The following is a 13,646-nucleotide window of genomic DNA, read 5'->3' as shown; positions in this document are numbered from 1 at the left end:
TTCAGTCTAGGGATAGCAGAACTAACGGCGCGGTTGCTAAGGCCAATGATATCAATATCATCAGCATACGCCAGCAGTTGTACACTCTCACAAAAGTTGGTACCTTCTCTATTTAGCTCTGCAGCTCGAATTATTTTCTCCAAAAGTGAATTGAAGAAGCCACACGACAGGGAGTCGTCTTATCTAGAACCTCGTTTGGTATCAAACGGCAGGAGAGGTTCTTTCCGATCCTGACGGACCTTTTGGTATTGCTCAAAGTCAGTTTATTTCTTTTTACTAGACGTCTTGTTCGTGGTTTGTAAAATTATGGAAACTAGTTTTTTTTATCAAATTATTGAAAGGATTATATTACTTTCAATAACTAATATAGGTATTATCTGACCGATTAGATTGGTAAAATAAAATTAAGGTAGAAGACCGGGTTCCGCAGCCAATTCTTTGAACTTGCTACAAAATTTAGAAGTAAAGATCGACCAATAGGAGCGCTTTGAAAACGTGACATCATCGGAAGAGCGTGTACAACTTTTATGGCTCCGCTCTGCGGCAGACATTTATTTTGACGGAAAAGTTCGATGAAATCAATCTTAATATTGGACAATTCTCATATTTTTACGCTTTGCTAAGCATTTTTATTAGAGAGAGTAGTGCAGGTCGCCTCCAAGTTAGTGTATCCTGGATAAAGCTAAATGACCTGCGCCTCTCAGGGCCTTTCAACTCCTGTCATACACTTTATGGTGAGACTTGTAAATGTAGACCTTTATGATCAATTTTCGAGGGATTTGGTGGTTTGCCATCGGTTCCGTGCTCATTTTTTTTTAGATGGATGTACTTCAATTCTTACTACTATATTTATATCATCAAACATTTGTGAATTCCCGAATCGTCAGCATTTTTATATGCAAATAGTACCGTTATCATTTTATTAAAATTCCGAAAACTAATTTCCGAATTAATTACGCGATTGGCTGTATGTCTCGGTGTTTGTATTTTAGTGCCAACTCACTCTAGCGTGAATTATTAATAGGGCAATAATATTCAGTGCTATACACTATAACTGACTTAACATTGTTATTGTTGTTGCCGTCGCTTCATTACCGGGCATATCTACAAGTTAGCTGGAATTAAATTTCTTAATTTGTATATCATAGCAACACACTGGGGGACGAACACTACTTACATATATAATATATACAAATATTACTTAGCTTCTGTCTGCCAGCATTTTTTCATTCAAATGAGGTAGCTTAATGGGCACAACCATCAACCACCAATACACCTACAACCTTTATTGCGAGCGTGCCACCCGCACAATTTGTTGTTGTTGCTTTTGTTGCTACCATCAGCGTGTGTAGTTGGTGGACACGACTTCACCGCAGGATTCGGTCGCGCTTCTCAACTTTTTTAGATTTTTATCATTTTAACTATTTTACAAATTTTTGACACAGCCTTGTTGTTTTTGTAGTGTTTATTGTTGTTTATACAATAATGTGTATATTTTATGCTGTTTCTTGTACACATTTTGGTATGATTTGAGTACTTGGGGAACGGTTAGCTGCTGCTACTGCATTACTTTTTGTGATAGCTGCCTGTCAGTGGCGGAGTAAAAAATATACAGTTTGCGAAATAATTATGAACCTATGCTGCAACCCAGAACTCATATATAATATATAAACTTTGTTTAATATTAACGCGAAAAAAACATTTAGATGGTAACAATATTGCACGCCATTAGTGCTACAGGTGAACCATTTTATGGTTCCCTACTTTTGTAAAGAAATAACTCAGAAAGTTCAAATTTAATGGGGAATGTTTACTATCATTCGAAAGAACATTCTTTGGCATTTATTTTTTAAAGATTACTTCTTTCATATGTTGGCCGCGGCTACATCTCAGATGGTCTATCCGTTGAGTCCAATTTTCGATGACTCGTTCGAGCATTTTGACTAGTAACTGTCGAATGACACGCGTGATGTTTTGCTCCAAGGCCTGAATCAAAGCCACATTTCAGCTATTTGGCCACAAGAAATGTCAAAATTTAAAATTAATACTGAGCTTTATGAGATACATAAAAAACTTACTCCACGCACCAACCTTTTTGTCCCAGTCGAAAAAATATAGCCCAAAAGAAAATTCCAGAGGAGTGGGAAGTTCTGTATCAATATTCCCTCAGGCTTCGAGAGAAGCAAAGTCAAATTTTAAATACCATTCTGATACTTTGGCATTTTATTACATTTCTTCACTTGATGAACACAATTTAAACATGAAGCCGTTGGCATAGATGTGTATTTTAACAGACGGTAGCCTCAAAAACTTTCGAATTTTAAGTATTAGTAACAACGGAGCTACCAGAGACTTTGGTGAAAACTCTTACTTAGCATTGTCGGCCTTTAACGTCCAAATCTATTTTAGTCTACAATATCGGAAATTATATGCAATATAATCAACTTATTTCCACAGGATTCATCACTAACTTGTTCTCAGAAAAATAACTGAGAAATTCATCAGTTTATTGCTAACGGTTATGTTAAAGAAAATACATAGGACAAATTTTTTTATTGAAGGTGTATACATAATTATGGCGTCTACCGTATATATTTATTTGCATATATTTTATTGAAAACAAAAACAAAACAGCATATGAGTCTCTGTTATGTTAGTTTCAGTGGTCGGCTTTCATGTGACTCGATGCGTTTTTTATGCAAATTAATTGTGTCTGCGCGCTGTGGCAAGTTGATGCCTTTTTTCACCCACTAACTTCGGTTATTGTGGTTGGTCTGCTTGCCACCGTTGTGGCTTCTTCATTTTACTGGTGTATATTTGTTATTTGCATGTTGTTGTTGTACTCACCGATTGTCTATTAGTGCTGCTAAATTTGTTGTACTTTGTAACGCTGATTAATATCTAACTAAATGCTTGTTACGATAGGCTTAAAGCGTTCGTCTATTTGTTTCCATTTAACCACCAGCGACCAGAGACTCGAGGTTTGTTGTGTGGTTAGTGGTGCTAAGTTGTTGTCGTAGGTGTAATTTTTCTATTTTTATCCCTTCTGCGGTTGTTTGGTTTGAAAGGTCTAGGAAAGGGTAAATTGGTTTTGCATTCGTTTGACTAGCTCGTCTTCGAAGGCTCCCACTATTGACCTGGCTTGATTTTGAATATGTGCCAAGTGAATAGAGCTGGCATATGCAAGCTGTTGTTAAGTTTATCAGAGTTACTGTTTAGAAGGATTGTCTAAATATTTAATACTCGAAGAAGCACGCTATCGGAACCCGAACCTTGAAATATTCATATATCTAAATTTATACACTTTCTATCCGTATAGACTTCATATCCATGTAGATGTGTATGTATGTTGAAAATGTTTAATGATATCTCCGAAGAAATCCAACGCAATCCAAGCGATTACTAACTGGCCACTGTCTGGCCCACAAGAGAGGCTGACAGATCGAGAAAACTGCAGGAAATGTCTAGAGCAGGGCACCAGGAAAACAATGGAGCATCTCTTTTGAGCTCGTCCCGCATTGGCAAGATTGTAAGCATCTGAGGTCCCCACGGTATGATACACTGGATAGAGTCTGTTAAAATTCGCGTCAAGCGCAGGCATCCTAAACGATGCCCACTCCTCTTAGACTTAGCAATGAACTCCATTTGGTATTGCAAAGGTCCAAACTGGTATATGCGTGGCTTATATAGATTTCCTTAACCTAATCCAAGCGATGGTCAGCGTTGTGAATTGTAGATTACGCTTTATTCACATTTATTTGAAGAAGTTTAGTTCTTGAGCTCTATGTGTTAAACGATTAAAAAGGTATTAACAGAAGATCTCTTCAACCACATAAGAATGTCATTATAAAAGGTTCTATAGCTATTTGCCTCTTTATATGAAACTAGCATAGCCTTAGAAGAATTATTCTCTCTAAAATTGTAAAAGATTCCTCGGTGTATATTGTAAGAACTATCTCATCGTGAATAGGAATTAAGGGAGACCAAATTTTCAATTTGAACCGAATAGATCTCGAAACCTATTTTTTAATATTGTTTGAGCTTTAGCTTAAAATTATATTTAAGAAGTCTGTCTCAGTATCAAAAACCTATCGATTTTATTAGGATCGCCGCCATTCGGGTGCATGTAACTGATTTAAAAACAATTGCTGATGATCCCGATTTGAACTAATCCTATAATCGATAAGTATATACATATTAATAAGATGATTAAATCCACCTGTGATCTCTTCCGGCATCTTATCTTCGCAACATTTCATACAGGTTTAATACCGCTTTGCTTTAAAGGACCAGGTGATCCGATGTTTCTAAAATGACAGTTTTATGCCGACCATACCTTGTTTTGTACAGGTGACACCTCAGTCTGCAAAGATATCAGTTTAACTTTTTTTGGTTTAAACGTTCAGTGCGTATTTAATAATCTTCTTTAAGGTTTATTTTCCGAACAGTAAGCAGATTTGATTTCTAAGGAGTTCTCATTCGTCCTCTGCTTCATTATCAACGTGAGTGTTTGTCATTGTATCAAGTGATAGGCAAATGGTATAATTAAAATACTATCTGGAGCCAAACGCCTTAAACCATTTTTCATACGGAACTTGTTAAAAGCCTCGAATGGCATTTAATGTCTTCAACTAGTTTTGGTTTTTTCGGTTTCCGTTAATTTTTTGAGCACCATTCGATAGATTGTTGGACACTTTCGACGTCGAATTTATAAACGGGCATTTCGGCACCAGTAATGACTTGATGAATGTATGGTTCGCAGCTCATTGTACGTTTGCGACATCTATTCGACGTCGCTTTTCAGAAGACTCTAGTCTTTTGGTGCGGATCTAACAATGACACGCTTCATACCCAAAACACCAACTAAATGATTAGTTCGATCGGTAAGATATGTTGATAGAGGATCTACTATCTCTCTGATGCCAACGCGACAGATTTTCAAGCACATTTTTTTTTTACTTTTTGATGTTTTCATCAGTAGAGTGGTGGATATACAACTTACTGAAGTTCAAGATCTTCATGAATGCTTTATGTCAATACAGTCATGAGAAAACTCTTAAAAACAATTCTGCAACATTTTCAACGATTCCATAGACATATCATTGGTAACAAGACGAAAAACTTTCAAATCTTTCGCATCGTAAACAAACATTATGCCAAACATTTGGACATTTTATGGGGAAAAGTTTGTTATCGATTCGGTTTGTAAGTGCGGGCCAGATTTGGTCAGGTCCTTTATACATACTATGTAGCTTTTTAGTATAAAATTTCTGGTAATCAGATTTCTATTCAGCCATTGAAAACAATTTGAAAACGATTTTAGGAAGGCGAGATTATAAGTTGTTAGATTGGTAGTAACAAGAACAATCTTAGTCGAGTGAGTTGTTCGCATTTAAAATTTTCTGTCGGTTGAAAATGAGATAAAACATATTCCTTAAAACTAAGGCTTCTTTTAAGTTTAAGAAAAAATTATTTTTAGTTTTTCTGATCATCAAACATCTGGCTGACATCAGTTGACATTTGTGGAACAATACACGTTTTACTGCCAGGTCATGACACTATACATCCGTACATAACTAACGCTTCAATGTGTCAGATATAATAGACACAGCTAGTCTAAAACGAAAATTATGTTACACGCTAAAAAACGGATATCTTGGAGACACAGCTGCTCACCAACTACAAACACAACAGCATGATCCCCAAAAATGTCCTGTGCCACAAAAAGCCGCTGCCCGAAACAATACCAGCACTCGATCATCCATTATGCTGGCAGTGCGCTAAAGAAGAAGCGCTGATGGCCACGAAAGTTGATGATAAATTGTATTAAAACGCAGCGCAGTTGTCCTGTACCCGGTGTGAGGGGCGAAGGAGAACAGCGATACGGAGCGGCAAGCGTGGAATTCGTACTTGAATGGCAAGAAGTCTAAATAAAGACGCACATTCATCATTCCGCCAAGGTAATCAAATAGAAAGGACTACGCGCGTTCCATAAAGACACTCAAAATAGGGTGGATCCCGCGCTATTAATATAGTAGGTGTAGACGTGAAATTTCTTCCACTCCACTAGAGTTGAAAGAGCGAAAAAAACAACAAAAACATTCGAGAAATAGATAAAAGCAGGCGTTGCTAGTCTGATTCCACGCATCACCGCGCATAATGCTGAGAAATATTTTTTAAAGAATGTTGTGTAAAATGTTTAAGGATATTCTTCAGCGCGCCTGCGCACAAATAGCACATATCCAGCAGAGAATGTGACACAATAGCTCAAGTTGCGCCATAAAAAACTCGAATTCAAGCAGTTTCTTTTAACCTTTCCTTAAAATATTAAGCCAGGATATGCTGCAACATTCCAACCCTGAAGAAACACGAAATCCTTTAACTGGCGGAATGTGTAGGCTCGGCGCTTTAAATGTATATATGTACGAGTATTAATAAAGAAGCGACTAGAAAGAGGTTAATCTCCGAAACAATTATTATCTATTGTGCGTGCTCGACAATGGAGGTCACACAAAGCCGTCTATTATCCTATTTGCTTTGCACTGAAACGCATATCAGCCACAAAGGATTCGAAAGGATTAATCTTCTTAGAGTTGCGGGGAAGAGTCAACACAATGCAGCGCTTCTTTCTAGCTGCATTCCCGTTGAATTTTTTAAACAACTTTCCAAAAAGGATTCTAATCCTTTGCATCTTGCCAGACGTTTTCAAGGTTAAGCAGGATGCAACGGCAGGATATCATTGACTATTGTTGGGGTGTTGTAACTGCGAGTGTGTATTTGCGAGTTTATATGTTTTGTGGTAGAGTTCTTAAGTCTTTGTGGGCATATGCAATAATGATCCGCTTAATTGTGGTTTATTAGTTGCGCTAGATAAAATGTTATTTGGATTTGTGGGGGGAAGATGGCTGATGCAGCGAGCAATAATAGCGTTTTGAGGTATTAAAAGCAGATGCTTCTCCCTCAGCATCAAATTAATTACTCGACGTGGCTGTAATTTTTAGGTCATAATGTTAAAATGGGTGAATTTGCTAAGATCAAAGAAGTTTTTTTGAATTCTGTCAAGACAACGTTGGAACAATTTTCAAATTTAAAAGTAAATATAGTAGCGGACAAAAAAACTGGTTACTTAAACTCGCTCCGAACTCGACCGAAGAAGACTATCGCCAAAGATGACCACCGTACTAAACGGATAAGTATTCAAACCCGATTCAGAACAGCTGAAAATATCAGATGCGAAAGTCAAGAACTAAATGAGATCGAAATCAGGACGCAACTGTACGACAGCGCCTCCAAGAAGACGAACTAACTGCCTGACGACCTGCCAAAAACCCACTCTTTACAGTAAATATGCGACAAAAACCCCTCCAAAGGGCTAAATTGCACAAAAGCTGAATCCAAAATTAACCTCTTCGTTTCACATGGAATGTAGTAAGTTCGCTGTAGAGTTGTCGAATGTTTTAATAATGTGAGTGTGGCAGACGGCTTGGTTGATGGAATTGTCAACGCAATTAAACACCGAAAGCTCTTACAGGAAAACCTGAAAACTTCACTGGAACATTATCAATCTTGAAGCTCGTTTAAATAATGAACGCTACATATATACTACTACATATTGCTTCCAACGAGACGGATAATATGATTTTTGTAACTAATTGCTGCATCGAAAGATCTAATGTCAATTAGAAATGCTTCTGGGAAAGCTTTCTCGGTACTGAAAGTTTTCAGTTTTCAAATTGCTTTATAGTGTACCAATTACGATTATTTCGACGTGTTGTTCACATTACTCCGAGTAGAATATGGGGAAATTTACTTCATGGAAGTAACTGGTTGTCAAATAGTTCAGATTCGATTAAAGGAGTTCACTATGTTGCTCCGAATGAAACTTCCGAGTATATAATTTGCAGGTTTTTACTGTTCAATGATTGTTAAGAATCAGCTATTTTTAAATGATACAAATTTTTCAATAAGGGTGAAGAACGCGTTTACAACGACCCGCGTCCAGGACGTAAATGAAATAAAGGAATTGGTGCTTGGAAACAGACGATTAACACTTAGAGAAGCCAGTTATCGTTGGAATATCGCAAAAATGAGTGAAAACTATTTAAAAGCTCATTTGGGCCTAAGAAAAGTGAAAGCACGTTTGGTTCCAAAATCAATAAATTTCTTCGAAAAATAGCGTTCCATTAACGTCTGTAAAACAATGCTTTTCGACTACCAGGATGCCTTGAAACATATTATTACTGGCGATGAGTCTTGGATCTATGCTCACAACCCGGAAACAGACGATCAATTGGCCGAATATCGTGGCAAAGGTTATCCGAAGCCGAATAACCACGTGAAAGCAGGTCAAAAATCAGGGTTTCTTCGATTATCGAGATGTGGTGCACTCCGAGTTCCTTCCGACCGGCCAAACTGTCAACGAGGAATACTATTTGAGTATTGTGCGTCATTTCCTCGAAACTATTCATAAAAAGAGGCCGGAATTATGGGCCGACAACTCTTGGTTTTTGCGATAATGCACTGTCGCATACTGCATTGATTCTTCATGAGTTTTTTTCCAAATTTTTTAACCAATGACGAAGAACCGAATTGAATTAGCTCCGTGTGTCTTCTGGCTGTTCAGCAATCTCAAACGACCGCTTCGGGGAATCCATTTAGAGTCCATTGGAGGCATTAAACATGAATCGCTACTCGCATTGGAGGCTATTCCGGAAATTGGCTTTAATGACTGTTTCGAGCATTGGTAAAAACGTTTGCATAAGTGTATTGGAGCTAAGTAGTATGTGGCAAATATGTATATGGACAATAGCGAATAGTGGACGGTGGAGTTAAGTACCGCTATGGTTTGGACTTACTTGATTTCTTAGCCCGTATTGGATAGTTTAGCCCCTTAAGAATAAAAATAAAATTTTTAGTGCTGTTCTTTCCAGACATTTGTGATATAGGCAGTCTTAAAAAGGGAAAATTGGTCTTGCCATAGTCGATCATTAGTGGTTATTACTATAACATATTATTTAATCAAAGCGCTAAAAATTTGGTAAAGGTAATTTCATACAGTTGTATCTGTATGTATTGTAGTTTCATAATTATATACACAAATATTTATCATAATTAAGTTTTGCCTTCATACCACCCTTCCACTTCTCATCAGCATAATGAAAATATACGTAAGCACCTAAAATTATAATAATATTAACATATTAGTGGCAACTTTAGCTGAGAACAAGCAGTTAAGTGCACACACATACATACGCATTCATAACTGCTGTCCAAACAAATTAAAATTTTGTTGTTACAGCCCTTTACTCATCAAATTTGACATTAATATGCTGCGTATAATTGAATTTGTGCTCAGCCGTGGGTACTCCAAGCCTAGCTTTGTAGTTATGTCTGAACTTTTGTAACGACTTTCACACATTTACTCACACAAATAGTATGTTTGAGCGCGAAGAAGTGTATGAGTCCGCTCTGCATTTGTTAGTGAAATTCCGTTGTGAAAAAGAGTCGTAATTTAATCAAAGACAAATCAAATTAACAAAATGAAATGCACACGCCGGTATTAAGAAACCGGAGGGGCAGAAAGGTAAGCATAAACTGACAAAATAATAGAGAGAACACTTTTGTTATGACATGTTCAGAAATGATACCCAGCCAACAAGAAGTATTAGATTAAAACAGATTAGACTAGATTCCCTCTCGCTCATACATTTTTTAGAAACCTTTTTCATATCTAAAATATTGTCCATAAAATACAAACTTGAGCTAAAACGCATGACTCAATAGTATCTCAACAACGTCAGAACCTCGTAAACCTCAATTTTTCTGCTAAATAGAACCTGACGAAAGCCCTCGATTCACATAACATAAATTTGATAAATTACATAACCAAACAAGGAAAGATCGAAAAAAAATACATTACATCTTTCGTTCAACAGTTCTTCAGCTGAAGCTCTTTTCCGGAAAGAGTTAGAAGATCGTTTAATGGAGGGAACTCCAAGCGTATAAGCGAAGGGTTTTTCCGATTTCAATCAAGCGAATATTCTAGGCATTCTATCTCACGCTGTTCCGTCTGTCAGCCCTTTCTAAGATTTCAGGTTTTAGTGTATTGCGTAGTTCTTGAACTGTTTCGGTAACAAAGCGGATGGTCTTTTGGCAAAGTTCTCAGCTATTTCGTTTCCTTGAATGCCCTTTTGTCCTGGAACCCAGTGTACATGTATGTTGCCGCTAGTTAAGGATATTCTCTGACGCTATGCGATGTGAGATTATTGCTTGGCTATAAAGATATTTAGCGAAAAAAGCTAATACTATGTCACTCGTATACATATAATTTCAACAGGAACCTGAAAAAAATGCAATAGCTTTAACAAGAAAAATCAGACGAAATTCAGAATAGGTCGACAAGAAGTTCACTAGATTAATAAATATTACTAGAAATCCTTAGAATCCTTGGAAAAAGGGTCCTTCCCGTGACAGGCACTGTTCGGTCTTTGGAGCATGTTAGAATAATGAGAGAGCTGGCTAAAGGTTTTTATAAAAAATGATAGCTGATGAGGTCGAGAATATATAAAACAATCATGCTAGAAAAATGGGATTTCGTCATTCAGTGGTTAGAACGAGGAAGAATCATACATATAAACATTGTAGACAATGAAGACGTGTGATACCATGACGATCAAACAATGAATCGTTTTTTTAAATTTACCATCGAAATTCGGAGTCAGTGGCCTCAACTTTAAGAGTGCTGAGTCATAATCATTCTGTCGGATCAACAATTGAGCGTCTAGTTAAAAAACCTGAAACCACATGTACACTACAAAATGTTCCCGTGTCAGTGAGATAAAGAAGTGGCCGTAGTTTCGAGAATATTGCTGCCGCTAGCGCATCAGGAAGACCCAAATCTGTCTCTCACACGTCTTTTTCAATCATTGCGCATCTCTGTGACGTCGTAGTGGTGAATTTCGCGAAAAGATCTTAGCATACATCCTTACAAAAACAAATTGACACAAGAAATGAAGCCGCTTGGCTGAGCAACAACTTGAAAATGATCCAGATTTTAATCGAAAAATCATCTTCAGCGATGAGGCTCATTTCTGGCTGAATGACTTTGGCAACAGGCAAAATATGCATTATTGGTCAGGGAGCATTCCACACGTGCTCCATGAGTCACCATTGCATCCCGAAAAAATTACGGTTTGGAGTAGTTAATGGGCCGGTGGCGTCATTCATGTGTGATAATCAAGACGGGACCGTTACTGGTAATAGGAATCGCTACCGCTCAATGATGACCGAGTATTTCTGGCCCGAATTGAATGATATGGACTTGGACAATATGTGATATCAACGGGACGGCGCCACAAGACACACAGCGAATATTACAAGCGATTTTTTGAAAGTTTGGTGAACGTTTTATCTTTGGAAATGACCCAATCAATTGGCCGCTTCGGTCGTGCGATTTGACGCCGTTAGACTATTTCCTGTTCGGCTACGTGAAATCTATGGTTTATGCCAACAACCCAGCGACCATTAATGAACTTCGTACGAATATCGAACGTGAAATTGCAGTAGTATCGGCCGATTTATTCTTGAAAACTGTCGAAAATTGGGTTCATCGTCTGGACTTCTGCAAGCGTGTCTGTGGTGGCAAATCGAGTTCCATACATAATGGCATCGAATGTACTTTTATAGGAATAAAGAATTTCATTGGAATCCCAAAACGTTTATGCTTTATTTAAAAAAAAAAAACTTGTGGAGCGCACTTATTGAAAAACCCGTTAATTTACGTACAAGGTCTAGTGATATCAACCGCTTACACTAAAACTTACCGACCAATTACATATCCTCACCTAAAATGCAAAATAACGTAACATCATTTTTCATAAGTTCACAGACGAAGGAAAAACAATATAATAGAAACCACTCATATTGAAATAAAATTTGGATTTTGGTTATAAAATGATTATATATTGGTTATATCTGACAGCGAGAGGTTAGTCAACCAAAAGCCATAAAGAACTCAATTTCGATTTTTTTGTTGATACGTACTTTTGCATATCAGGTTACCGCAGTAATGCTAGAATTCGGATCTCTGAGAAAAAATATAGAAAGCTCTACCAGAAACCGCACAATTTTATGCGCCTTCTAAATTTTGCTATCGGGGTTACGAAAAACTCCAAATCAATTACCACACAGGGTAGAACAAATTAAGTTGGTAATCAAATGCTCGACTTCGAGGTGGTCAAACGAGCACAAATGAGCGCGTCCCAATTAGTCACGAGCGAGTGACCAGATGTTGAAGGCAGAAAAGTAAGAACACCGAAAAGTAATTGATAAAAGGGGGAAAACTGGAAAAATTCGGCGCATATTTTTATAGAACGCACTCTCTGGTGTTGTTGTTGCAGTAATTAACACAAAATTTACCAGCAAGAATGTCAACGACAAAGCGCGCAAGTTAATGTGGCAAAACAGGTGAGGCAACTGGTGGTTGCTGCCGCAAGAAATCATATTTTTTTTATTTTCATTATGAGTAACTTCACGTTGTTGTTGTTGTTGTTGTAGTTAGTGCATCATCTACACAACTGCACACTGACATTTTGATTTGTTGCTATATTTTTACATTTTTATAATTTTAATTTGGAATTTTTATTACTTGCGAGGCTGCTTTTGTTGTTGTTGTTGTGGTATTACCACTTCTGCAATATTATTGTTGCCGCTGCGTAATTTCCACTACTTTCGTGCTCGCTGCTCTTCCGCTTCTTACTGGCTGTTGCTGCAGTCACCAGATGTGCCACTTGCCACACGGTGTACTTAAATACTCGCTGTCGTCTTGCCACTTTTTCATTGCATGCATAAATCAAGGCGGCAGCAAGAAGTGCGCAAGTGCAAATTTGCTGCGAAGTTGCATTGCTGCCACCGATCACAATCTCAGCTGCAGCAACGGCGGCTCCGCCAGCAGTGTGGCACCAACAAACGGCAGACACTGGAATGTCAACAACTGCCACTACAATTACAACAATAAGTACACGCATTAAACGCAGAGGTGCAAGGAGGTGAGTAGCTGCTTGCTGGGCTGTTGCCGATGAAAGTTAGTCTGCCGCCTCTTTGCGCAGATGTTGCCGACGCACGCTGTGGCTTGAAGATTTTTGTGCGTTGCACGTCGTGGACTTGCTTCGTGGCCGCAAATATTCTTGTGCAAAAAGTATTTCCTACTTCTTGCCATTATTTGGTTTTCATAATTCTTGGCATTTTTCGCTTACTTATCAGTTGAATATCGCCATTAAGTGAAGACTTGGCCATTTCTGGCATTTCGAAAATTCATCATTTTAAGCGAATGAGCTTGTGTGTGGCAAGAAGATTGCGAGTTTGCATTCAAACAAGATTGGAGCTTAATTTTTAAACTGGACATGCTGTAGAGGTAATATATGTGGCATGTGGAGTCAAGTGGATTTCGTTTATCATCGAAAGTGGTCCCAAGTGTGAGTCCTTGGAGCAGTAGTTAGATAGAGAAAAACCTTAGAGAAATCCTCTCAAGTATAGTCAGGTTAACAGCCCGTAAAACTTACAGTTTTCTTTCAGCGATTTAAGGGATTTTGTCTCTGTTATGCAAGCGCTAAGATGATACGTCACAAATGTTTGGTGCCGATGTTCCG

This window comes from Bactrocera dorsalis, chromosome 2 (genome assembly GCF_023373825.1).
Source record: "Bactrocera dorsalis isolate Fly_Bdor chromosome 2, ASM2337382v1, whole genome shotgun sequence".
Classification (NCBI taxonomy): Eukaryota; Metazoa; Arthropoda; class Insecta; order Diptera; family Tephritidae; genus Bactrocera; species Bactrocera dorsalis.
Note: the sequence above shows the minus strand (reverse complement) of the source record.